This window comes from Petaurus breviceps, unplaced genomic scaffold (assembly GCF_028583685.1).
Source record: "Petaurus breviceps papuanus isolate PSGF00001 unplaced genomic scaffold, PetGlider_PUasm1.0 214, whole genome shotgun sequence".
NCBI classification, from domain to species: domain Eukaryota; kingdom Metazoa; phylum Chordata; class Mammalia; order Diprotodontia; family Petauridae; genus Petaurus; species Petaurus breviceps.
The window spans coordinates 20,304,117-20,328,978 of NW_027185863.1; positions in this window are offsets into that span (position 1 = coordinate 20,304,117).

Genomic DNA, 24,862 nt, shown 5'->3' on the forward strand with positions numbered 1-24,862 from the left:
CACACACACACACACACACACACACACACACACACACACACACACACTTATTGAGTTATCTGCAAAGAAGATATATCTTTACTAATATGTAAATTGTGACCTGACCAACTTTTAAAGAAATGTATGGTTCAACCTCAAGGAAATAAATAGGCTGAAGAACTTTGAAGCCTGAAAGAGCAGAGTTAGTACCAGAGAAATGTGGAAATACTCATAATTTATATGACTGTAGTTTTTAAATTAGCTTTTGTATATTTGTATTAAGTTAGACATTCAAGGCCTTGCTAGATTTGGAGTAAGAGGAACTGGTTATAGCTCCTGGATATGCCACTTACTACCTATGTGACCTTAGGCAAGTCACATCAGCTATTTAAGCCTCAGTTTCTTCATCTGTATATATATATATATATGTATATATATGTATGTATGTATGTATATGTATGTATGTATGTATGTATGGAGAAAGAGGAGAGAGAGAGAATTAGACTAGATCTCCTGGAGGCCTTATAGCTCTAAATCTATGCACGAAGACTAAGGACAAGTCATTTAACATCTTACAGTCTCCATTTGCTCATCTGGAAAATAGAGATATAATAACATTAGCTGTGAGGAGCATCTACCTCACAGTATTATTATGAAGAAAGCACAATAAGCAGAGGGCATACATAAAGTGCACAGAATTTGAAATCAGAGGATTTGGTTCAAATCTTGGTCTACCTTGGTTTACCTTTGTAAAAAAGAACAAATTTCCTATCTTTGAGCAAATCACTCAGTCTTTCTTTTCTTCTTTATCTGGTTTAGATGACCTCCAAAGTTCCTTCCAGTTCTAAATCTAGGTGAATTTATATGAGGAAGTAAAGTTGAAATTAAGGATGAGGTAGAGTCAGTTTTGCTGAATTGCTAATCACTCAGAGGATGAGTCCCTGTACCTTATTTTGCACATCTATACGATGTGAGAGAATCTATGAGAGAATAATACTTGGATTATCCACCTCACATGATTGTTGTGAGGAAAACACTAGAGGCAGTGGCATACCATATAAAGAAAACAGTAGCTCTGGAGTTAGAGAATCTAAGTGCAACATTTTGCCTCTGACATTTACTATCTATGTCAATTTAGCCAAATTACTTTACCTCCCTGGGCCTCAGTTTCCTCAGATGAAAAATGAAGGGGTTAGCCAATACCTCTGAGGTCCATTCTAACTCTAGATGTTTCTTCCTATGAAATCAGATTTAAACATCAAAGAAATATTTAATCATAGGATTTTATAGATAGAGTGGAGATCCTGTATTTGAGATCATGTATTCCTGAAAAAATTGAGAAAGAACTCTACTGGGTTTCTTTAATGAGACAAATATAGTTAACCAGGGAATAATAAAGCAGCAGAAGAGAACTATAGATCAATATAAGTAATGAATATTGATACAAACATTTTAAATGAAAGTCTGGCAAAAAGACTACAGCAATAAAAAAAATCACTGATCTGAGTTGGCTTTATGCCAAAGGCACTAGAATTATTAGAAAAACAATTAGCATAATTAATCATATATTTTTTAAAACACCTAAACTTCATAATTATGATGACTGATACAGGAAAAGTATGAAATTTATTCTAAAAATCCTCCAGATCATAGATAGACCTATATTTTTCAATGATTACTGAAACAAGAGGCTAAAATTATATACAGTGGGAAAAACTAGAAAGTCTCTCAGTAATTACAAGAATAAAATAAGGATGGCACTCTTCCTGCAGTTATTTGACATAGTTATAGGAATGCTGGTAGTAGCAATGCAAAAAGAAAGAAATTAAAGGTGGATGAAACTATCCATGTTTGCCGATAACATAGTGCTTTACTTTTAAGACTCTATAAGTTTGAGGGAAAAATTGAGACAATGTCTTCAGTAAAGTAACAGGATGCAAAATAAGCCCACAAAAGTGAAAAATATTTCTGTATATCAATAGAAGGACACAGGAGGAAATGTTAAAAAAATAAACTCAGATTTAAAATAAGTTTAAAATACACAGAACTAGGGGTGGCTAGGTGACACAGTGATAGAGTCACTGTGACAGAGTGATGGAATCAGGAGGACCTGAGTTTAAATCCAGCCTCAGACACTTAACCCTTATTAGCCATGTGACCTTGGGCAAGTCACTTAATCCCAATTGCCCTGCTTTCCCCCCTGCACAAAACAAAACAAAAACCCCAAAAACTTGACTTTCAGAAACATTAATTACTTCCTGTTTTATGGGGCAGCTAGGTGGTGCTGTGAATAGAGCACTGGCTCTGGAGTCAGGAGGATCTGAGTTCAAATCTGTCCTCAGACACTTAACACTTACTAGCCATGTGATCTTGGGAAAGTTACTTAACCCCAATTGCCCTACCTTCCTCTCTACAAAAAAAGAAAATAAATAAAGCAAAAACAAAATACACAGAACATCTGGGAGTCAATCTACCAAGGCACTCTTAAGACTTGTTGTAGAGCAAGCACCCTAGCATACCCAGGATTCAGGTAGAATAGGTTCTTTGATCCTTTTCTAAAGGAAAGCAACTCAAAAAAGGGGTTAACCATCTTACTTTAGTCAAACATATATCACTTACCTAGTTCAGGAGGAAAAGTCAGCACCCTGAATTTCAGATTTTACAAACAGAAGTTACAAGCAAATAAAAATATAGAGAAACAGACCAACATACAGGGTTTCTAGTTGTCTGACTATTACATCCATACCTACTTAGTTACCAGAGAGAAAAGCACCAACATCTGTGTTTTCAAAGCCAGGGGGATCAATGGCTGCCCAGAGTCTCTTCTGGCCAAATCACACAACTCTTCCCACGAGTGAGGCTGTGATAGTAATGGCAATTAAAGTTTCCCCTGTATTGGCTTGATTTTCAAATTGATTGTGTTAAAACCCAGAGTTTGTTAATCCCACCTGTGGGATGGGCTTGTTGATGTGAAAAGAAAGTCCTGAACTGGGAGGAGCTGGTGATGTAGATTTGGAGAGACACTAGAGAGAGGCGGAAGATCTTTTTGGAAGCAGCACCTCGTGGACAGAGAGACTAAGAGAATTGCTGGTGGCCGCTTTGAATTGCCCTGGACTTTTGAGACCTGCCCCCTGAGCTGCCAAGGACCGAGGAGACATGGCTGTTTTGCTGGTACTTTGTCTCTGTCTGTTTTGATGTTGTTTTGCCAGATTTGTCCACTGGTGAAAGACAGTCCTTTTGTTGAAGAAGTCCTGGAACCTGGCTGTTCGCTAAGAAGCCCTGAGACTGTCCTGCAGACAGAGAGTGAATACTGTCCACTGGTGAAGGACAGTGCTGTTGTTGCAGGGATCTGGGAGCCTTTCTGTTGGTTCAGAAGCCCTGAAGAAGGATTTTCTTGTTGTATGTTTACAGAAATCCTGGGAGAGGGCTTTGCTAATGTGTTCAGGGGTTCTAGGACTGTTCTACAGACCGAGGATGAATTCATGAAGGGACTGGCAATGTATCTTATGGCCTTGCTAAGCCTTGTCTCCCCAGGAACTAAGATTGCTGAGAACTTGCCTCGTGTCAAGATGAAGAAAAGACCTCCATTTGGGTATTAAGTGCTGTGTTTAAACTTGATGTAACTCTGGGGTAGATTCAATTGTGATCCAGGGGTGGGGAACTTTTGACCTTATTGTGCTCTGTGATTGACAAATGAAGGTACTTTACCTATGTTTGGAAACTAATCTCCATTTGAGAAGAGGGGTTTTGTGGTGGACCAAATGAAGGTATAGCCTAGGGGTGGAGAAGTATTTAGAACAGAGACTTTGTAATTGATTGAATGATTGGAAGGTCCTGGGATGGGGTAGTACTTATAGATTATTTAATCACACTTAGTAAATGCTGTATTTTGAATGATGTCATGTTTTAATCTTCTCTGTTCTTGGTTGGTCACTGAATAAAATGGAGAGCACCTATGCTGGTATTCTGAACCTTGGGAAGTTGCCTTTCCTTGGCATTACATTACAGAGGCCCAAAGCAAAACCTCACATTAGTGCATATGTAGCCTTCTCCAGGGTGAGAGAACATCACAACCCTCATGACCCACTGCCCAATCACAAAGTAACAAGGTGTGAGCATTCCTGAAAACACAAGCCTCCCACCACAGGTTCCATGAGACCCCATTAAGCTTATTGGGGACAGAGTATATTTTCAAATCAGGGAAAGTCCTCAAATTCATTTAAGCCCAACAAGGGGCAGGGAAGATCAACAAATTCCCATTACCACTACACTTGTGTAGATACATTTTTAGAAACATATTTTTTAAAAGAAATATAGAACAACTTGAATATTTGGCAAGATGTTCAAAGCTCACAGAAGGATTTCATCAATATAATATAAAAGTTGATGTTACTACCTAAATCAATGTACAAATTTAGTATTATACCAGTCCAGGTACTGTAAGGGTTATGGGATTTAAGATCTTCCATGCCCCATTGGACTTGCTGAGGTAGCGGGAAGTGGTGGGGCAAGAAGTGGAAGCCAAGTTAGAGTTCCTGCAGTGACAGGCAGTGGCGGCATCAGAGGTAGTAGAAGCAGCAGAGGCAGCGGCAGTGGTAGCCGTAGAGGCCAAAGTAGAGGTGGAGCTGCGAACCCCTTTTTGAGCCAGCCAGAATTTCTGCTAAGGACTCCTGCTAAGGACTGCCAGGGGCTGGAGCTGCTAGGAGCATGCTTCCTGTAGTTGCTGTGAGTGGGGAGAGGAGGACGTTTGCCCAAGGTAGCCTGTTCTGTTTTAAAGGCTGGAGAATGTAGGTGCTTTCTACTTTATCTACCTGTGCCAATTTCATAACTACTCTGATGACTTTGACTTTCTGGTTTGGGGACTCAGTTATTTGGTATTTTAATAAATATCTATAAAAAAAAGTGACTCTAGGGGCAGCTAGGTGGCGCAGTGAGTAAGAGTGCTGGCCCTGGAATCAGGAAGACCCAGGATCAGGATTGGTTCCCGCCTCAGATACTTAATACCCACACACAAAAAAATGGCCGTGTAACATTGGGCAAGTTAACCCCAATTGCTTAAAAAAAAATGACTCTAAACAAATTTTAGAGCTATAGAACCCACAAAGTGACAGAGAGAAACAAATCTCCTGCTGAAGGCAGCCTGGAAGGCCAATAGGAAGAGTCTATTACACCAAGCTGGGAGCTAAGCATAGTCCTGAATGAGCCCTGAAGTTCTTGCCCCAGGGTGGCCCATGACGCATGGCCCAGACCAACCAGAGCAGACTTCAGTAGAGTGAATCACCAGCAGATGAGGCAGTGTCTAGACTTCTCAACCCATAAACACCAAAGAAAAAGTAAAAGGTCAGTGGAGAATTCTGTTGTAACTAGGTGATGGAAGAGTGTGGTCCAGCCCCTCCCACCAGGTGAGAGGAGGAGGTGCAGTGGCTGCAGCTGCTGCTGCATGGCTGTCTCCAGAACTCTTGGCCTGCAGATAGTAGAGGGACCAAGCAACCATTCATAGGGTAATCGCTCTTGCCTTAATCTGTTTGAATCTGGATTGCGGCCTTGGGTGGTCATCCTGAGGTGTGGCCAGTGAGCCAGAGTTTGTGGGAATTGCAGAGAGGGCACCTACCTTATAGCTCCGGCAGCTGCAAAAACCCCAGCGATGTGGGACAAAGCTCTCTCCACTCTGGAAGCAGAGTTGTCTAGTGGCAACTCCTGCATCAAAAGTTTTCAAGAAAAATATGAATTGGTTACAGGTCATGGAGGAGCTCAAGAAGGATTTTGAAAATCAAGTAAGAGAAGTGGAGGAAAAATTGGGGAGAGAAATAAGAATGATATAAGAAAATAATGAAAAGTGAGTCAACAATCTGCTAAAGGAGACCCCCAAAAAATACTGAAGAAAATAACAACTTAAAAAATAGACTAACACAAATGGCAAAAGAGGCCCAAAAAGCCAATGAGGAGAAGAATGCCTTAAAAAGTCGAAATGCCCAGATGGAAAAGGAATTTCGAAAACTCGCCAAAGAGAATAATTCCTTCAAAATTAGATTGGAGAAAATGGAAGCTAACAACTTTATGAGAACTCAAGATAGTATAAAACAGATCCAAACAAATGGAAAAAATAGAACGCAATGTGAAATATCTCATTGGAAAAACCACTGATCTGGAAAATAGATCCCCGAGAGATAATTAAAAAATTATTGGAATACTGAAAGCCATGATAAAAAAAAGACCCTAGACACCATCTTTCAAGAAATTATCAAGCAAAATTTCCCTGATATTCTAGGACCAGAGGGCAAAATAAACATCGAAAGAATTCACTGATCACCTCTTGAAAAAGATCCCAAAAAGAAAACTCCTAGGAATATCATAGCCAAATTCCAGAGTTCCCAGGTCAAGGAAAAAATACTGCAAGCAGTCAGGAAGAAACAATTTGAGTATTGTGGAAACACAACGAGGATAACACAAGATCTAGCAGCTTCTACATTAAGGGATCAAAGGGCTTTGAATATGATATTCCAGAGGTCAAAGGAGCTAGGATTAAAACCAAGAATCATCTACCCAGCAAAAGTGAGTATAATGCTTCAGGGGAAAATATGGTCATTCAATGAAATAAATTATTTTTAAGCATTCTTGATGAAAAAACCAGAGCTGAACAGAAAATTTGACTTTCAAGTATAAGAAGCATAAGAAGGTAAACAGGAAAAAGAAATCATAAGGAATTTATTAAAGTTGAACTTTACAATCCTACATGAAAAGTGATAATTGTAATTCATGAGACTTTTCTCAGTATGAGGACAGTTGGAGGGAATGTGTGTGTGTGTGTGTATACACACACACATATATACATATATATATATATATATATATGATAAGGAGGGTATATGTGTTTATAAATATATATGTGAGCATGTGAAAAATAAAAAAGAATCTACATACCATAGCCACAACAGAGAAGATTAGATAAAAAATTGACCTGGAAACCAGAAGGCTCTGGGTTCAAGTCCTACAACTTCTCTATACTGTCTCTGTAACAACGCAAATCACTTATCTCTAAATGCTCAATTGTTTAAACTACAGAGGTACCAAAGAGGAAGTTTCTCACTGGGATAACCCTACAGCAATGCAATCACTAGTTTAAAAACAATCCGTATATAAGATATATAGGGAACTAAAACAAATATAAAAGACTAGAATCCATTCCTAAATGAAAGAAGGAAATAAAGTATTTATTTAGTGCCTTTTTTGTGCGAAATATGAATAGCTCTCAAAAGAATACTGAACAGAAATGCAAATGATGACTTTGAATCCCTTATAAGAGGAATACAGATCCAAACAACTTTGGGTTTTACTGTACATCTAGCAAATTGATGATAACAAAAAACAAAAAAATAGGAATAATCAGTGTTATAGGTTTTTTTTTTTTTGAGACAGACATACCAGTACTGTTAGTGAAACCTTAAAATGGTCCAACCCCTCTGTAAAGCACTGTGGAATTATGCTAAGCAAGTGATTAAAATACCTATTGTCTTTGACCCAGAGTTCCTACCTTTATACACAATCCCCAAAAGATAAGATATATAAAGAAAGGAGCCACATAGAATGACAAGAACAAAAATCATCAGCCCTTTTCCATAGTAGCAATGAAATGCAAACAAAACAAATACCCATCAATTGAGGAATGGTTAAACAAATTATTTTATGTGAGTCCAATTGTATATTATTGTATTGTGAGAAAGGATAAATTTGATGAATACAGGAAAGCATAGGAGGATGTATAACCTAATTAAGAGTTAAGAAAGCAGGGCGGCCAGGTAGCACTTCGAGTAAGAGCACCGGCTCCAGTGTCAGGATGACTTGAAGATCGAATTCCGGTCTCAGACACTTAGCACCCACCCAGAAACACCTGGCTGTGTAACCTTGAGCAAGTTACTTAACCCCGATTGCTTAAAAAAAAAAAAAAGAGTTAAGTAAGCAGTGCCAGGAAAGAAATATAAAGTATGACAAGCACAATGCAAATGAACTGAATCACCAAAAAAAAATAGAAACTGAGCAATGTGCAGTTATAACAACTGAGCATGGCCATGAAAAAAAAAAAAGGTATGGGAATGCCTATCTCCTTCTTAGAGAAATATGGATATGGAACCCTGCATACATTGTCAGACTTAAAGCATGCTTTTGGTTGATTTGTCTGAAATATTTTTTTTATTTCTATTTTTTCTTCTTTGTTTTAAGAGATGACATTTACTTGGATATGTATTTGGTGCTAAAACATAAGAAATCAATAAAAAATAAAATGAAAAGAAAAAAATCATTTTAATACACCTATTTAACACTGATGACACACAAAGCATTGTGCTTTGTAAACACAATATATACATATAAATGAAGAGAGGTAGAGAGAAGTCAAATGACATAAAATAAATCCTATCTAGCTAGTTAGTGATGACATTAGAACTTAGGTCCCAAGATTTCAGATTCACAAGGCAAGTATGTTTTCCACTATAACACACTGAATCTTCGTCTTTCTATGTTTTTTGTTTGCCTTACTTGAGAACTTGTGTTTGTAAGAGAATTCTAATTGTCTTTGCAAAAGAGTTACATATGCTCATTTAGCCTGATAATACAGAGAGTAATAAAAGTAGATTGAGTTGTTATACTCTGCAAAGAAGGGAATCACTTAGACACGAGCTTAATTCAAACCAAAACTAAATTAGTTATTTCAACATCCTACCAGGCCTCATATTAGCTCTTACCAGTTCCTATAAGCAAGCTTAAGGAGCCTGGTTTCCATATAAGAGAGGAGCATTAATAGATGTGAGCTGGCTAAAGCCAAAGTTTTAGAACAGATGGAATTTTTATGAGCTTAATTATATTTAAAACTATTTTCAAAGCTGATGATCATGTGTTTAATGTACAAGAAAGGCTTCAGGGTTGGTATTTGGAGGTTGGAAGGCAGTGCTCTCAGGAAACATCATTAAATCAATATCATGCTCCAAGAGATTTAGCAACACCCTCCCTCTTTCAACCAGGGAAAGTCTGCATCTAGATTATATAACAAGTATGACCTGGTAGGGAGTAAATATCCCATAGACCACACTCACTGTCAAGTTCTACCAAAGCTAAAAGAGCTTTGATTAGGTCTGGAGATCAGAATCATACAATATGGGAGTTGAAAGGGACTTTGGTGGCTAACCCAAAAGGAATTTCCTTCATACCCTAACTGACAAATGATAATCCAATCTCTACTTGAAGACTTCCCATGAAGGGGAACTCACCATTTTCAAGACAGACTAAATTGGAAGTCTCTAGTGAGGGGAGACCCACCATCACTCAAGATGGATCAACTCTTATAACACATTTACAAGAACTAGCCGAACTAAGTTTAGAAAGATTCATTTCCAGAATGTCAGCAACCACATGATTTTTTTTTCAGCCACAGCATCTTACATTCACAAAGACTTTCTCTTAGGATGTAAAGGGTTTATTATCTTAGTTATCCATTAAGTATTTCCCTATGATGTTTGCATTACTACATACACATACCTAGAATAGTCACTGTTAAATGTTAAACTATGAAGAACCTTAAAAATCATCTAGTCACTGAGCAAATGAACGATCATTTATTAAGTCTCTCCTAAGTTTCAAGAAATGTCCTAAGCATAGAAGAGACTAGTCTTTGTCTTCAAGACACATATTTTAATAGGAACACAAAACAAATATGAGCATTTGGGGGCCAGGAAGTTTTGGTCTATGGTGTCAGGGATTGTGAGTGGAGCATATAGGACATTCAACTATCACAGCCTTGCCAGTAGCGTTGATAGCATTTATTTGATTAATATTCCCAGAGCAAAAAGTGAAAGGGACTATGATATGGTGATACATATAAGAATGACTAGATGGAGAGATACCTTCTTTAGAAAAGCTTAGTTTTCTGGTTGTGAAGTATAGTTTTGGGCTAACTAGATATACCAGGGAGATGAGTTCTTTCTTACTCACCAATCAACACACTGGGTGGGCTTGTTTACTGGAAGTCCAGGGAATGGTATTATGGGTCACATCATGGGTCACATAGTGGTCCATCATAGGACCACTGTACCTACTGAGTAGGAGGGCCACCAGTAGAACAGATGGTAACATGCTCTTGTTATGGAAGTTCTGGTTTCTTGGTGGTTTGGGGAATTTGATTTAGAGGGAATGAGATCATTTAATCCAATCCCTTCATTTCACAGAGTAGGAAGTTGAGATCCAGATAGGTGAAATTATTTGCCCAATGTCATATAGCTCATGAGTGACTGAAGTAGGCTTAGAATATGGATCTCCTAATTCTAATGCAGTTTTTTTTTTCCAGTGCCCTAAAAGTATGCATACATTTCTCTTAGTGACTTGAATTAAGCCATGATGTTGTTGTGAATATCTCTTCCTTCTCTTACACTGTTCACTAAAAATTAAATGGGTTTCCTACAATTATTAGCTATATTTCAATAATAGTTGCTGTTGCTAATGTATATTTAAACAAACCTTTGGAAAGGAAGTAGGTAAATAAGCCCTAAATGATTACAGGTAGCAAACAAGAGCACAAATCCATAGGAAAAGACGCGTTTGGACATATCTCTTAGTAGTACAGGATGACATTACAAAGACATGACACAGAGGGAGATGGAGGGATGTATTTTGTTGCTGTGAAATTATCTGCTATGCGTACTCACTAATGATTGTTTAGATAAATGGAGTGAACTGACTGGTCCAGATCATCAGTTCACATATCACTCCATTAGCCCCATGCTGCGTCAGTCATTTTCTCAGCTGGGAAATATTTAAGACCACAGGTTGCATTTAGTTCTCTTAATTTGCTTGATGTACAGGATCAGAAAAATGTTGATATTCATTCACAGTAGTTATGAGATCTAAACAGATACAGATATATCAGCTGGAGTGGTTAACCATTTGGGGAACCAGTTGAAAAATAAGGAAGACTGCTCTTTTGTACCATGCAGCCGAACAGAAACAATTATTTTAAAGATACAAAAGGATTTCTGCAGTAGGACCAGATATAAGTTCAGTATTTTTGCCATTGACCTTCAAGGTAAATTTCTTAAATCAATCTCTCTGTGCTCTGGTATACTTCAGGGTCAAATAAGGATTTCCTATCTCATGGGATGATAAGAGGAATCAGCCAGTTTTTAAAAAAATGCCTGTTCAATGAAAAGGAATTTTCCACATTAAATTTAACATTTTTATATATTAATTAATGTGCCTCCTACAGATACTTGGAGGACAGAAAGAAAAAAAAGCAAGGAAGGAAGAAAGGAAGGAAGGAAGGAAGGAAGGAAGGAAGGAAGGAAGGAAGGAAGGAAGGAAGGAAGGAAGGAAGGAAGGAAAGAAGGAAGGAAGGAAAGAAGGAAGGAAGGAAGGAAGGAAGGAAGGAAGGAAGGAAGGAAGGAAAGAAGAAAAGAAAGGTGCTACAGAAAACATTTGTAAAAATAAATAAATAACTATTCTGTTTTCTTAAGCTTAAATTCAAATGCTTAAAAAAAAAAAACCAGACTATAGCCAAGAATAAAATTGAGTGATAAATGTTTCCATAACACTATGCTCAGACTCAGCCTGCCCGGGAGCAGTATGTATTACAGTGTTTGTGGAAGCAAATACTACATGTACAGATTTTTTAAAAATGCTTTGCGTGATCCATCCTTGTTTTCTGTCATTTACAGCTTTGGATTTTTTTTTTCTTAAAACAACTTCTTTTTTTTTTTTTAAATGATTGGAGATGAAATTTCCTAAATGTGGTTTCTACTTGTTAATGATAATTCTGACCAGAAGACATATATTTCTTCTTTCCTGCCTTACTACAATAAAATCATGAATATTGGAAAAGATGAAGAGAAATTATTGAAAATAGTTTTAAAACCCATAAATCAAATCTATAGGCAACTTTCAATGAGCATGTGGAAAATCTGAAATTTATCACCAACTTCTCAGTAGGGAGACTCATGGTGGAACTTGGCCTCCTCAGAGTTAGATTTTCTTTAACCCTGTGTTCTGCCTGAAGGTTCATTAAATTGCCTCTGGTATTTGGACATCCCTTTCCTTCTTGAATAGCCTCTAATGGACTGGCTCCATGTACAAGTAGGTCACTTCTCTGTGCTTTAACCTCTGCAAACAGTCCATTGTCTTCTGCTGATATCTTAGTCTAACACCTGTTCTTAAAGGCTCCTTGACACCTCTTATCTCCTCAATAAGACAAAACCTATAGGTTTCACTGACTCTTGTCTCAGGATTTGTTTTCATACCTCCCAAACAAGCCTTCCTTCCTAATGTGTTGCAGTGTAAAGCCCATCGCTTTCAATGGAGTTTGAACGTAGGCACCCAAGAGACACAGAATCAACTTCAAATTTCTCTTATAGGCTTCCATTGCAATACAATTTTATATCCAAATGGAGATTCATAATAAAAATATGGTAGTTCCATAGTTCCCCAAAACAAATACATTAGTTCACTTTTATAAAGACATTTAGTTGCATATACACATCTAGTTTACCCAATTAAATTGAGAATACTTCAAGAATGGACATTCTGACTTACTGTTTCCATAGGGGAATAAGCTGGCATGATAAAGCTTTCTCATCCTGTTTGAAATGATAAAAAGCTAGCATATCATGTTATCAAACAATTCATAAATATTCAGAATCCACTATACACTTAATACTGTGTTAGATATCATGGGGATAACAATAGATGTAGAAGATGATGTCTGCCCTTTGGGAATTCATAATTCCATTGAAGATATAATGTTAAGTGACTTGCCCAAGGTCACATGGCTAGTAAGTGTTAAGTGTCTGAGTCCAGATTTGAACTCAGACCTCCTGAGTCCAGGGCAGGGGCCTCTATTTACTGTACCACCTAGCCTCCCTACAGTGATTTCTAGCAAGTTTCTCTCCTTACTTCTGTCTCACTACACATTTTTGGCAATGACTTGACTAAAGACATAGAAGGCATGCTTTTTCAATTTGAGGATGACCAAAAGTTGGAAGGATTGCTAGTAAAGTAAATGAGAGACTAAAGATTCCAAATTATTTCAGCAGGGTAGAATCCTGGGCTAAAACAAAAAAAAAAAAATAGAGATTAATGAGGGAGTTGCTAGCCTTCTGGCAACCTGCTCCTGAGCTAATGCTAATTAAACTTTTTAATCTTAAAAAAAAGATAAGTTTAAAGTCCTTCATTTGTATTTTTCAAAAGCAATTTGTACAAATATAGGTAAGGAAATTTATCATATTTATTATCATATTTGACAAATCACTAAGCACACATTACAAAAGAGAGTGGATAATGAATTAATGAATAAATAAATAAACAATAAAAATAAAGTAACAGAATGAAGTATAAACAACATGACTTTTGCTGACCTTACTGAAGGGTTTCACTCTAGTCAGATCTCTAAGGCATGATTCATGTCCATGGTCCCAAGTTATCTTTCAACAGGAATTCCGATATAAGAGAGTGAAACAGAAGAAACAGAAACTCTCCCAGACACATCTAGGTGGGGTACAGCCTAGTCACAAAAGAAGAAACTCTCGAATTCTTGAGGCAACCTTGACACCTTTCTTCTTTAAAAAAAAAAAAAAAAAGGCCTCACATTGCACGCAGGCCCTAACAAGGTGCTTCTCTCATTCATGCTGCTACCCTGCCAGATGGAGAGGAAGCAAATTTCCTGAACAGAGATTTACCTGCATTTCAAGTTTCTACCTACATCCTAAATAGGCAAGGTGATTACTGAATTGCTGTGGGGGAGCAGTTGGCACCTTCCTCACTACGAGAATCCCGCTCCTTTCCACTTGCCAATTTCCACAGTCCAGTTCCCTACTTCTCTTTTGTGCTAATACCTGGCTTGACACTCATTCATGTGAGGGGAAAAAAAGGGGGGAGGGTGGGGAGGGGAGGGCTGAAGTGTAAGTTCAATGTGAGTCAACACTGTGGCAAAGGGAGGATGGTGGCCTAAAGAGCTAATCCGATCAGAGACAGCCTAGCATCCTGTGAGAGGAGGTCATGGGCCCACTGTATGCTGATATATGTGATCTTTGTGTTATATTCTAAACATCACATTTTGAGAGGGGAATGGTCAAACTAAGAGGTCAAGTAACCAGGATGCTGAGAGGTCTAAAAGCATTGGTGTACTTGTAAATGTTTAACAACTAGCTCTTGGGGAAGACGGGGGAGATGTGTGCACAATATACTTTTAAGTTTAAACTTGATTATTAACCTTTTTCTGCATCATTTTTTTAAGTTTAGACGATCAACAAAACAATACACCAAGCCCTGATTTGTAGTACTTGACAATTTCTGAGGTATAAATACACCGAAAATTTGACAGTCAGCTCTTTTGAGCCAGTTTGAGCTGGGTGTGTTATACCCTGTCTGGAATTCATGTCATGTCAAAGAACTGGAGAAAAGACTAAGGGAATACATTAGAGTGGTCTTCAACTCTTTAGAGGCTGATCACATGAAAAGGGGAATGAGGACTGATTTGAAAATATGATTTTTGTCATGTAGAGTGATTTTTAAAAAATTGTAAGGTCTTACCTCTCACTGTTTAATAAATGCATTACTGAAATTACTTTAGACACACTTGTAGATGTATTGTCTCAGACTATTCTTCTATGTATTTCTTACAATTCATACATGTTACTTATGTACCTTTATGTACTTAAAGAAGGCATAAGGCTTGTACTGATGACTCATAATTCCTCTAGCAAGTACTCATGGACTTTTCCCCTTATTTTTCTTGTCCTCTTTGTTTTCTATTAAAAAAAAAGGCATAAAATTTAATTGAAAACTTGTGGTGAGATTGTAAATCTGAACAACCAAAGTCAGGAAATACTAAAATTGAACTTCTTGTTGTAATTTTGCCTTACCACATGTATATACTTTAGTTTTATAGCTATATATATATATATATATATATATATACATATATATATATATAATCAAAAATACTACTGAAGCCCCATTTTCTGACCCATGAGATGGAAGACATGTTCACATAAATTTTGTGGAGAGCATTCTTCTGTGGGTTTACCTCAGGCAGGGAAAAAGGAGAAAGAATCATAAGTCCAATTGAATAAAATTGGGGGAGAAGGACATGGAAAAAGAACTCCTCCCCCTTCCCCCTATATTCCCTTCAATCCTTTTTTTCTGTAGTTGTAGGGATAATATTATTTCAACCTGTGGAATTCATAGAGAAGAATTGAATAAGGAGCAGAGGAAATGATTATATTTCAGGCCTTCAAATTTGAAATTTGTTGTTCTTTTTTTTCTTTTCCTCTTCATTTTTATTTTTTGATCTAGACATGATCTCACATTCTCAATGTGGAAGGCAACTCACTCTAACAAAGCATACTGACAATCTGCTTGCAACTTAATAGCATTACAAATTATCTGGGACACTAAGTTAAGTGACTTAACCATGATCACAAAACTAGTATGCATCAAATTCAGGAACAGGTCTTTCTGACTCCAAGGTCTGCCTTCTCTAGTCATTATGCCACACTATCTTTTTTCTACTTATTGGAAATATTAAATTTGGAATCTTTGTGTAAGGGTGTCTCTCAAAGCCCAATAAGTTCTGAGGGCTAGATGTAACTACACATGAAATAGTGGGTAGTGTGACTCCAGTCAGTTGTAAAAGAGAAATGACCTTTCCCCCTGAGCTTGGTATTGTCTCTATGCCTTTTCCCTGCCCACTAAACAGCATAGAAGAATGGGACCTATGGCTAAATAATTGGGGAACCCCAAACTACAGGACGATTTGATAATTATCGGGCAATAACCATGACCTAGCTTATGGTCCAGCCTGCAGAGATTAATATCGGGAAGCCAAAACCCCTGAAACCGATAGAAGAGCAGCCCAAGGGCATTATTTAGGTGGAAGGACCTTGATCTTCAGAGAAACTCTTAGGGAACTCTGAGGAAAAGCTGTTTTTTCTTATTTACAGGCAAAGATTTTTCCCTTTAATGGAAGAGCAAGAAAAACCCTACCTATGGGATGTAAACTTAAAAAAATAAACATGTCAAAAACTCCCTCTTTCTTAAGGAAGACATAGTCATGAATTTTAACTGGACCAGAAATTGTAGGCAGTGGAGACTGTAGCCAAGCTAAGCCCGACAGAAACCCTAGTGGTGGAGCACTGAAAAGACCCACACTCGAGTGCATCAGTACCTGCAGCATCCTGTGAAGACTATGAATGAAGTCAATTCAGTGGAGACAATGAAACTGAAAGGAAGCAGAACCAATGGGAGCCATGTGATGTTATCACTGGAAGACATGTGTGTGTGTGTGTGTGTGTGTCCTCAGAAGGATCAGAGGAGTAAATTTTACCCCATGCATGTGCTTTGGCCATACGTGTTCTCTCCATGCATATCCCTCCACATATGTGCCCAAGACACATGTTTCCATTCAATGTGCTCTTCTGTGTGTGGGCTGTGGCCTCACATGTTCCCTGTGTGTCCCTCTTCATGTGTGTTCCCTATGGGCAGTCATTCTCCCCACTGATGTTGTTTGTATTTGTGGGCATTTCCCTTCTCTTCCCCCAAGTTTATGGGGGAAATATTTTGTTGCTATTTTTCTTATTATACCATTTCATTAAATGCATTAACTTTGAGCTAATTACATTCTCTGACCATTAAAAGTAACCATATTGGTGGAGACTGGTGAGCTATGGTTTTAGGAAATGGAGACCTACAGAATACCTCGAACCTGAGGCAGCAGTCCTATAGGAGACCTACCCCATTAGTTAAGAGGGACCCTCAAGCACTACATTTGAAATCTAATAATGGGCATCTCTTTTGGACAAATACCAGATGTGCCTACTTAAGTGAAAAAAACCACTTGGCAGACTGTAAGACAGTAGGAAACCCTTTTTGATTTTATTATTTTTTATAGAAACTGGCATTTCTCATTATAACATTTTGTTTTTAATAATACATCAGTCTTGATCATAGAATCTAATTCTAGAATGTCCTCTAAACTCTGAAGCTAGTAAAATAGTTACTGCTATAAAGGTCATTTTTATGTATGCTTCCTAGAAATTACTTCTGCTACTGTATCATTTCACTGTGTGCATTTAAACTGTACCCATACAACATCCACATAGCCAGACATTGTTTAAGAAACCCCATCAATGAGCCACATGCTTTAGCTACATGATGCCAAAAATTTAGGCATTTTAAAACATACATATTGTTTCCTCCACCAAAGGGGGAAATCTGAAGGACTGAGCTCTGGTAGAGCTAGAGGAAATAGTAGGTGCACAAATACCATGCCAGCTGCCTTGGCATGTCCTAGTGAGCCATGAAGGCTTTGAGTATGGGCTTTGGGATAAACTATAGATCCATCGACTGAGTACTAGTCATGCTAAATCTGGACAATCTCATCACTATGTTGGTCACAGGATAACAAATTTTTTAATCACAGAAGCATTGCAAGACTACCTACTATGTTATGGAGATGTTATATTGACAGAAAGAGCTGATACAATTGCTGATGAATTGACAGATCCTTGAACTTTTGAACTGACTTCATATGATTTCCCTGGAAATCAGTTTGTCTTTAATATATGCATATATAAACATAAAATTATATATATATATATACATATATATACATATTAAACACTAAGTGATTTCCAGGGAAGTCATACACGGTCCCTTCAATAGTTCAAAAAGATATAAATATGTAGATTATTTATAGATATACTGACAGGTAGATGATATAGATCATATCTAATATGTGTATATATGTAAATGAAAGAGTGAGAGAGATTGTATTTACTTATCTGTGTTTGAGTTCTCCTCCAATACTCCTTGAGAACAAGTATTATTTTACTTGTATCTATATTCTCAGTACCTACACTCGTCCACACTAATAGAATCAATCAATACACCATCAACACTTTCTATGTGCTAGGTACTATACAAAGCACAGGCAATGCAAAGGCCAAAGCATGAAAATAGATCCTGTCCTTAAGAAACTTATGCAATGGAAGGATGGATGGATTGATGGAAGGATGGATGTTGAATTGTTCACTTTTCCTATAAATGTTTGGCAATTTGTAGACTCAGAAAGAGATTTGTGATAAAGACAATAACATTTTGGTAAAAGAAAAATATACACATTTTTTCCTTTCTTCCTTCAATTTCCTTTCTATATTGGTGAAGAGTGACAAATGGAAACATACAGTTCATGAAAGTTTTTAATTGATTTCTGCTTCCTCCTTTTTTCTTTTAATTTTTCAATTAATTGCTGTGAATGTATCTGTGTTTTCTAAGTAAAACTTTAAAAAAAAACTATCCCAAATGTGTTTTTTTTTCCAGAGACCATATACTAAAAATTTCTAAATAAGGAAAAATCTTAGGTAAGATTTAAAACATTGTAAGTATTTACATTGGAACTAAAAATCCGAATATTTCAAATAAGAAGGTTTTATAAAAGGAAGTATTAAGTTTTACTGAATAAGGACAACAAACTTTAAAAGTCGGAATGAAACCAATTTCACTTTAGGCAGTGTAGTTATCTATACTTGGGTGATGTAGTCACCCTAAACAAGCTGAAAATAAAAGTCAGTTTGAAATGGGTAGCAAGGGACTTTCTCAGGAGATAATTGCTATCAGTGACTAGTCTTAGAACTGAAAGTATTAGGGGAAGCTGTGACCTTTAGCCTCTCTAGGTAATTCAGTTCAATATCTTTTTAAAGAGCCTATTTGAAATAGTCATTCCCATGAAAATAAATGAAAGGTAGGAGCCTCACCCTCCTAGATACTGGATGCAGATGACCAAAGTGATACCTCCTGAAATTATTTTTTCCGTTGTAACCAATATCCTTTTGCTTAACTGGATGGATAATCTGGTACTTTTAAAATTCCTAGGCATTGTCTGCACTGGCTAGGAAACCCAACACCCATGCAAAGACTTCAGGAAGTCTTAAGAAGGAACCAAGTATGTTTTGTAAACAGACAGCCCACATTAGATAGTCTGCAGATACACATAAGCTGTGGTTTGTTGTGTTTGCAAATGGTCCTCAGGATTTGGGCCAGGGTTTTTACTTGAGCCCAATTTAGACCAAATTGTTGTAGGTCTGTCAGTAATCACAGCATTACCTTCCTTCACAAAGAGATAAGCTTTATAAAAATAGTACTTTATCTTCCCATGCCCACAGAAGAATAATGCTATCCCACTTTGAAAGGTAAAATAACATACACTGGGGTTAGCAATAGGGATATCCTGATGGACAAGGCCTAAAATAGCTAGTCATGTTGGGCAGCTCCCAGTTCATATTCTTGGGAAGCTTAGGGTTATTTACGTAGTCTTAAAATACTCTAAGTAATACTTAGAACAATTTTCATATGACAGTCATGATCTGAAAGATTCTTTTCTTTATTTTCCCCCTAGAAGGACTTTCAAAGAATATGACACACAGAGTAGCTTACATACATAACAGGCCTCTGAAATCCTTAGCAAACCTGAAATCTATAGGTTGGCTTTGGTGAAAATCACATCTCCATGCTCCATTAATAATAATAAAAAAAAGATAATAGATGTTTGACTTATTTCACTGTGTTTTGATCTCATTTGGACTTTGGAGAAATTATAATAGAATGGAAAAGGTATCAAAAAGGAATTAAGAATGATATATTGGTATGAAAGTGGAATTTGGAGTCAGTGCACTTGGGTTCAAATACCACCTTACTACCTGTGTGACCATAAGCAGCTTACTTAACCCCTCGAGCTTCAACTTCCTCATTCCAAAATGATGAGTTTGGGCCAGGTGGTCTCTATCTTCTCCAGCTCTTACTCTATGAGATTTCACTTATTGTGAAGTCCATGTTATTAATATCATGACATCAGAAAAAGGCAAGATACATGTGTGTATATTAACCTAATTAGCAGCCAGAGAGATTATACTGTGTCTAAATGTAATTCAGTGATACAGATGAAGATGAAATTCACCTTTGTGAGAAGACAAGCTGTTAACCTCATGTACCAACCCAAAGCTGTGCCTTTCCCTATATAATTACAGTAAGAGGTATGAAACAAAAGAGAGTGAGACAGCTGTGCTTAGGCTATGAAATCGATAAGAAAAGTTAATAAAACGAATCCTAGAAAGAGGAAAAGAAAGGGACAGCATTTCAGGCATCACAGGCTTTTTGCAAGCAGGAAAAAAAAATCTGAATTAGGTCATTATACTCTGAGGGCAACTTTTCCCTCAGCCAGAACAAAGCCTTCAGCCAGAACACTGATTCTATCCCCAGAAGTATTTCATCATTGCTCCCTTACTGATTTTTCAATGAATGCTAGATAGAGTGTGGTGAAATTATATGGCAGTCATGATAATATTCAATGAGTTGCTCGATGCACCCAACCCAGGTTTATTCATAGCAAAGTTTCTCTGTCTGATCAATATGATAGCACCTTGGTGGGACTGTAGGAGGCACCCTAATCTTAATGTAAGCCTGACAGGACTTAATCAGATGGCCTGCTTGTGACTGATCCCTTTGTTATGTTGCTTTGGGGACAAAGTACAGAAAAATCTGTAAGTATTGGTGTAGGTTAAATAAAACACATATACCAGTTTTGCAGTAACATATGTACTCTCAAAGTTCAGAAGAATAAAACTATCTAATGACTTTTAGGGAAAATAACTTGCCAGGAGCAAGTTGTCTAACAACTCAAGATCTGCCATTGATTTATTTCTTGTGTTTCCTTGGTCATTAAGGCTTATATTTCCTTTTGTTTAAATGAATACTACCAGTAGAGGCCATCGTTTAAATACTGTGTTTGTGACCATGGTCAGTTCATTTAACTCTTCTGTGACTTAGTTTCTTAATCAGTGAAATGGGGATAGTAAACTTGCAGTACCTAGTTCGTAGAGTTGGTGTGAAGAAAATATTTTAAAGCTTTAAAGGATTATAGAAATGAGTCAGAGAAATTATATCTCAGAAGGTTTGAAGAGGTTTGATTAATATATCTAAAGCATTCATTCCTATTTGCTATTGTAAAGCTCTTACCACATAGTAGGCCATCAGGAACTATGAGTCAATCAGTATCATGATGATTATTAGGAATGAAATGATATTTTGAAGGAATATGGACAAGGTGCCAATCAAGATAATTAACTAACATCTATCTCATGGCAATCGTATTCTGTTTGTATCAGTTTTCTCCAGCATTGAAAAGTGGAAACAGACTTTCTCTGTGAGCTTGGGTTTGAACTTTTTCTTTGTGATTTTCAAAAGTTTCCAAGCAAATTTGAAACCTAAAATTCTCCCTCTTCATTTATAAACATCATCCCATGTCTACATATACCAAAAGAGGTTTGATGGATGTGTGCATGTGTTTGCCCAAGGAGAGAGGCAAAGAAAAGAAGGTTAGAGAGATGGAACTCAAACCAAGGTTTCTTTATTTTTCACTGTATTATGTCAAATAAGCATTTTAATTAAAAAAAATTGCTGATGATTTCTTTTGGCATTGCGTAGACACAGCAGTAAATAGCCTAAAGAAGCTTTTCTCAAAATCCTCAAAACAGTTCTCTCTGCAACCTGGGAGACCCTAGGAGTCCACAAGGTCAAAATTTTTTTTTCATAATAACACTAAGACGCTTTCATTGTTTCTAATCAAATAAATATGAATAAATATAACAACAAAAGTTCTGGGCGGAGGGTGGGGGGGGGAAGGAGAATCCTTAATAATTTTTTAGAGCGTAAAAGTGTCCCGAGAACAAAAAGTTTGATAACTTCTGGTCTGATGCAATCAATCAGCAAACAATTCTTAAGCATCTGCTATATACCAGGCAATATGCTGCATATCTTAGATACAAATATGAAAATGAAACAATCCCTGCTCTCAGAAAACATACATTCTACCAGAAGCAACATGTGTACACACTCACGCAAATGGCAAAAATACCAGGTAAATTGGAGGGCAGGCACTAGCAGGTGGAAGAATCAGGAAGGACCTTTGAGCTTTTCCTGAGCCTCAGAGGTATTTGAGCCAAAGAAATTTCTTCCATCTTCTCTACTTGCCTTAGTGATAATGTGGTCTCTCAAAAGGAAGGGGAAACAACAACTCAAGATGTCTAATTTTTTACAACTGACCTACTATGCCATTTTCTTGGGTGGGGGGGAACCTACTTGAAACTTTAGGGGGAAAAATCACTTACATTTTGGAAGAAATTTGCATGTCTGTAATTTGAGTATCCTGTGTAGGATGCATGTTTTATGAAATGACTATACCCTGTCCAAAATAGTTAAACTGTACACACACACACACACACACACACACACACACAGTGATAGAGTGAATCAAAACAATTTCAAAGACAATTCAACTCACAAAAAAGAAACCTTTTTACTTGAGATACTTCAAATGACTTTTTAATGGCCCTGAATTATCTGTTTCTTTTCCATATTTAACTTTGCAAAGGTAGTGACAACTTGAGAAGGCAATGAATGATAATATGTTAGTTCATATACATGCAATATAGGAAAATATATTTTCTACAAACTATAACTATAAGCTATGTCAGAAATATAGACTAACAAATACAAAAAATTCCCCATTTCCCATATCTGTGATATTCAAATTCATTTATTTTTCACCCTAGCAGTAAAATTTTGAATGCATGCACCCTAATATATTTATATTTACTTTCAAAATAATATAAATATTTGCCTACCATTATAATATTATGTACAACATAAAACTTAACACACACAAAAAAATGACAAAAAAGGATAGGAAAAGGATGAAAAAACATATGACCCTAGACTCAATAGGAGTTGATTGAGTAGGGAAGCGATGTGGTCAGACCTGTACTTTGTAAAAATCTCATTGGTAACTATCTGGAGAATGGATTGGAGAGAGCAAAGACTTGAGGAAAGCATACCAATTAGGTCGCTGTTGCCATACTCCAGGTGGAGACAGGTGATAAGGTTCTGGAACTAGGCTTGCAGCTCTGTGAGTAGAGACAAGAGACATTGGAGAGATATCATGGAAGGAAAAATTACAAGAGTTGACTGCATGTATGGGGTGAGGGAGAGGAAGGTGATGAAAATAGTACCAGAGTTGAGAACTTTGGTGACTACAAAATAAGGGCCCCCCTCTATAGCAATGCAGAAGTTTGGGAAAGGGATATGTTTTGAGGAAAAGATAAAGAGTTCTGGTATATATATATTATAACTTATCTTTGCATGCTTCGTCCTATGGATTTAACTTTTTTTCTACCCATAATGAAAAGTAGAGGGGAAGGTCTTTTACCAGTCTCTGTGATGAAGGTCACAGCCTGCCCACTAAAGGCCACCTGCCTCAGCTATGAAATGATCTGGTGGAATAAAGAGTAGAAATGCTGAAACACAGGAATTTTCCCAGTGTGTCCCTGCACAACAGCCACTGTGGATTGCTGGAGAGTAGTTAAATCAGAAACTTACTCTTAGCTCAGAAGGAGGAATATTTGGCATTGTCTTAGTAAAGGATAATAGGCAGATTACAGGACTTTAGGGGATGAATGGATGTGGTTGTGTCAGATATATGCTCGTAATTCACTATCACCAGGAAATTCAAATGTGACCTTCTCCCACTGGTTGCTCTCATAACCCCTGGGGTCATTCCATGGCTCTCACTCTGGCCCCCTCTGTTCTATGGCATAAATTTCTGGATAGATAATACTCTCATTTTAATACATAATTATGACAGTGGATAAAGAATGGGTCTCAAGTTTAAGAAGACTCCCACTTCCATACACATATTCTCACCATGTGACCCCCAGCAAGTCCCTTAACCTCTTAATGTCCTTGAAAATTCTCTGAGACTGCATGTTATTTAAGAGGTACTAGTTTGCATTGTTCAGGAGTGTTTCCTCACTGCGAATTCCCAATAGAATTATAGGTGGGGTCTAAAAACATAAAAATAAAAAACAAAACCCTATGCCTAAGGAACAGAAACTACAACAGTTTTGCTCCAGGGAAGTCTCTAAACGAATCAAGTTGTGGACAAGCTTAAAACTACTTTGGAAAGATGTGCCCTCAAAATAATATCAGTCGTAGTGGGAAGACATTTCATGATGAGGCCTACTTACACTGGTATTTAGCCAACACATTTTTCCCTCAGTCTCAGACGTCCAGGCAACACGCAATAATATACAAAATAGTGTCAGATTAGTCTTAGTTATTATCAGTAATAACTAAGGTTTATCCAATACTTATCTCATTAGAATGTGAGCTCTTTGAAGGCAAGAACCAATATTTCTGCCTTTCTCTGCATTCCCTAGAGCTTCATATAGTTCCTGGAACATAGCAAGTATTGAATAATTATTTGATGACTTGACTCTTAGTTGAAGAAACTGCTTAACATATTCTTTCTCATCTGATTCTCAAAACTCTGTGGGATAGGTGCTAGTATTATCCTTTTTCAGATGATAAAACAATCTGAGGGAGGTTTAATAAATTGGATGGTGTCACACAGATAACAAGCATGTGAGGTGGAATTTGAACTCAGGTCTTCCGTAGACCATGTTTAACACTATATCCACTATACCACCTAACTCCCATTTACAAAATACCTTCAGGCTCCCATTATGACTTATCAGAAGCAAATTGTGGGGTAGATGATAAAAGTTTTATCATACCCATTTCACAGGTCAAGAAACAGACTTAGAGGATGAGAGATTTGTCTGTGGCTACTGTAATGTAATGCCAAAAGAAGGCAACTTCCCAGGTTCAAAATACCAGCATAGGTGCTCTCTATTTTATTCAGTGACAAACCCAGAACAGAGAAGATCAAAACATGACATCATTCAAAATACAGCATTTACTAAGTGTGATTAAATAATCTCCAAGGCCTACCCCACCCCAG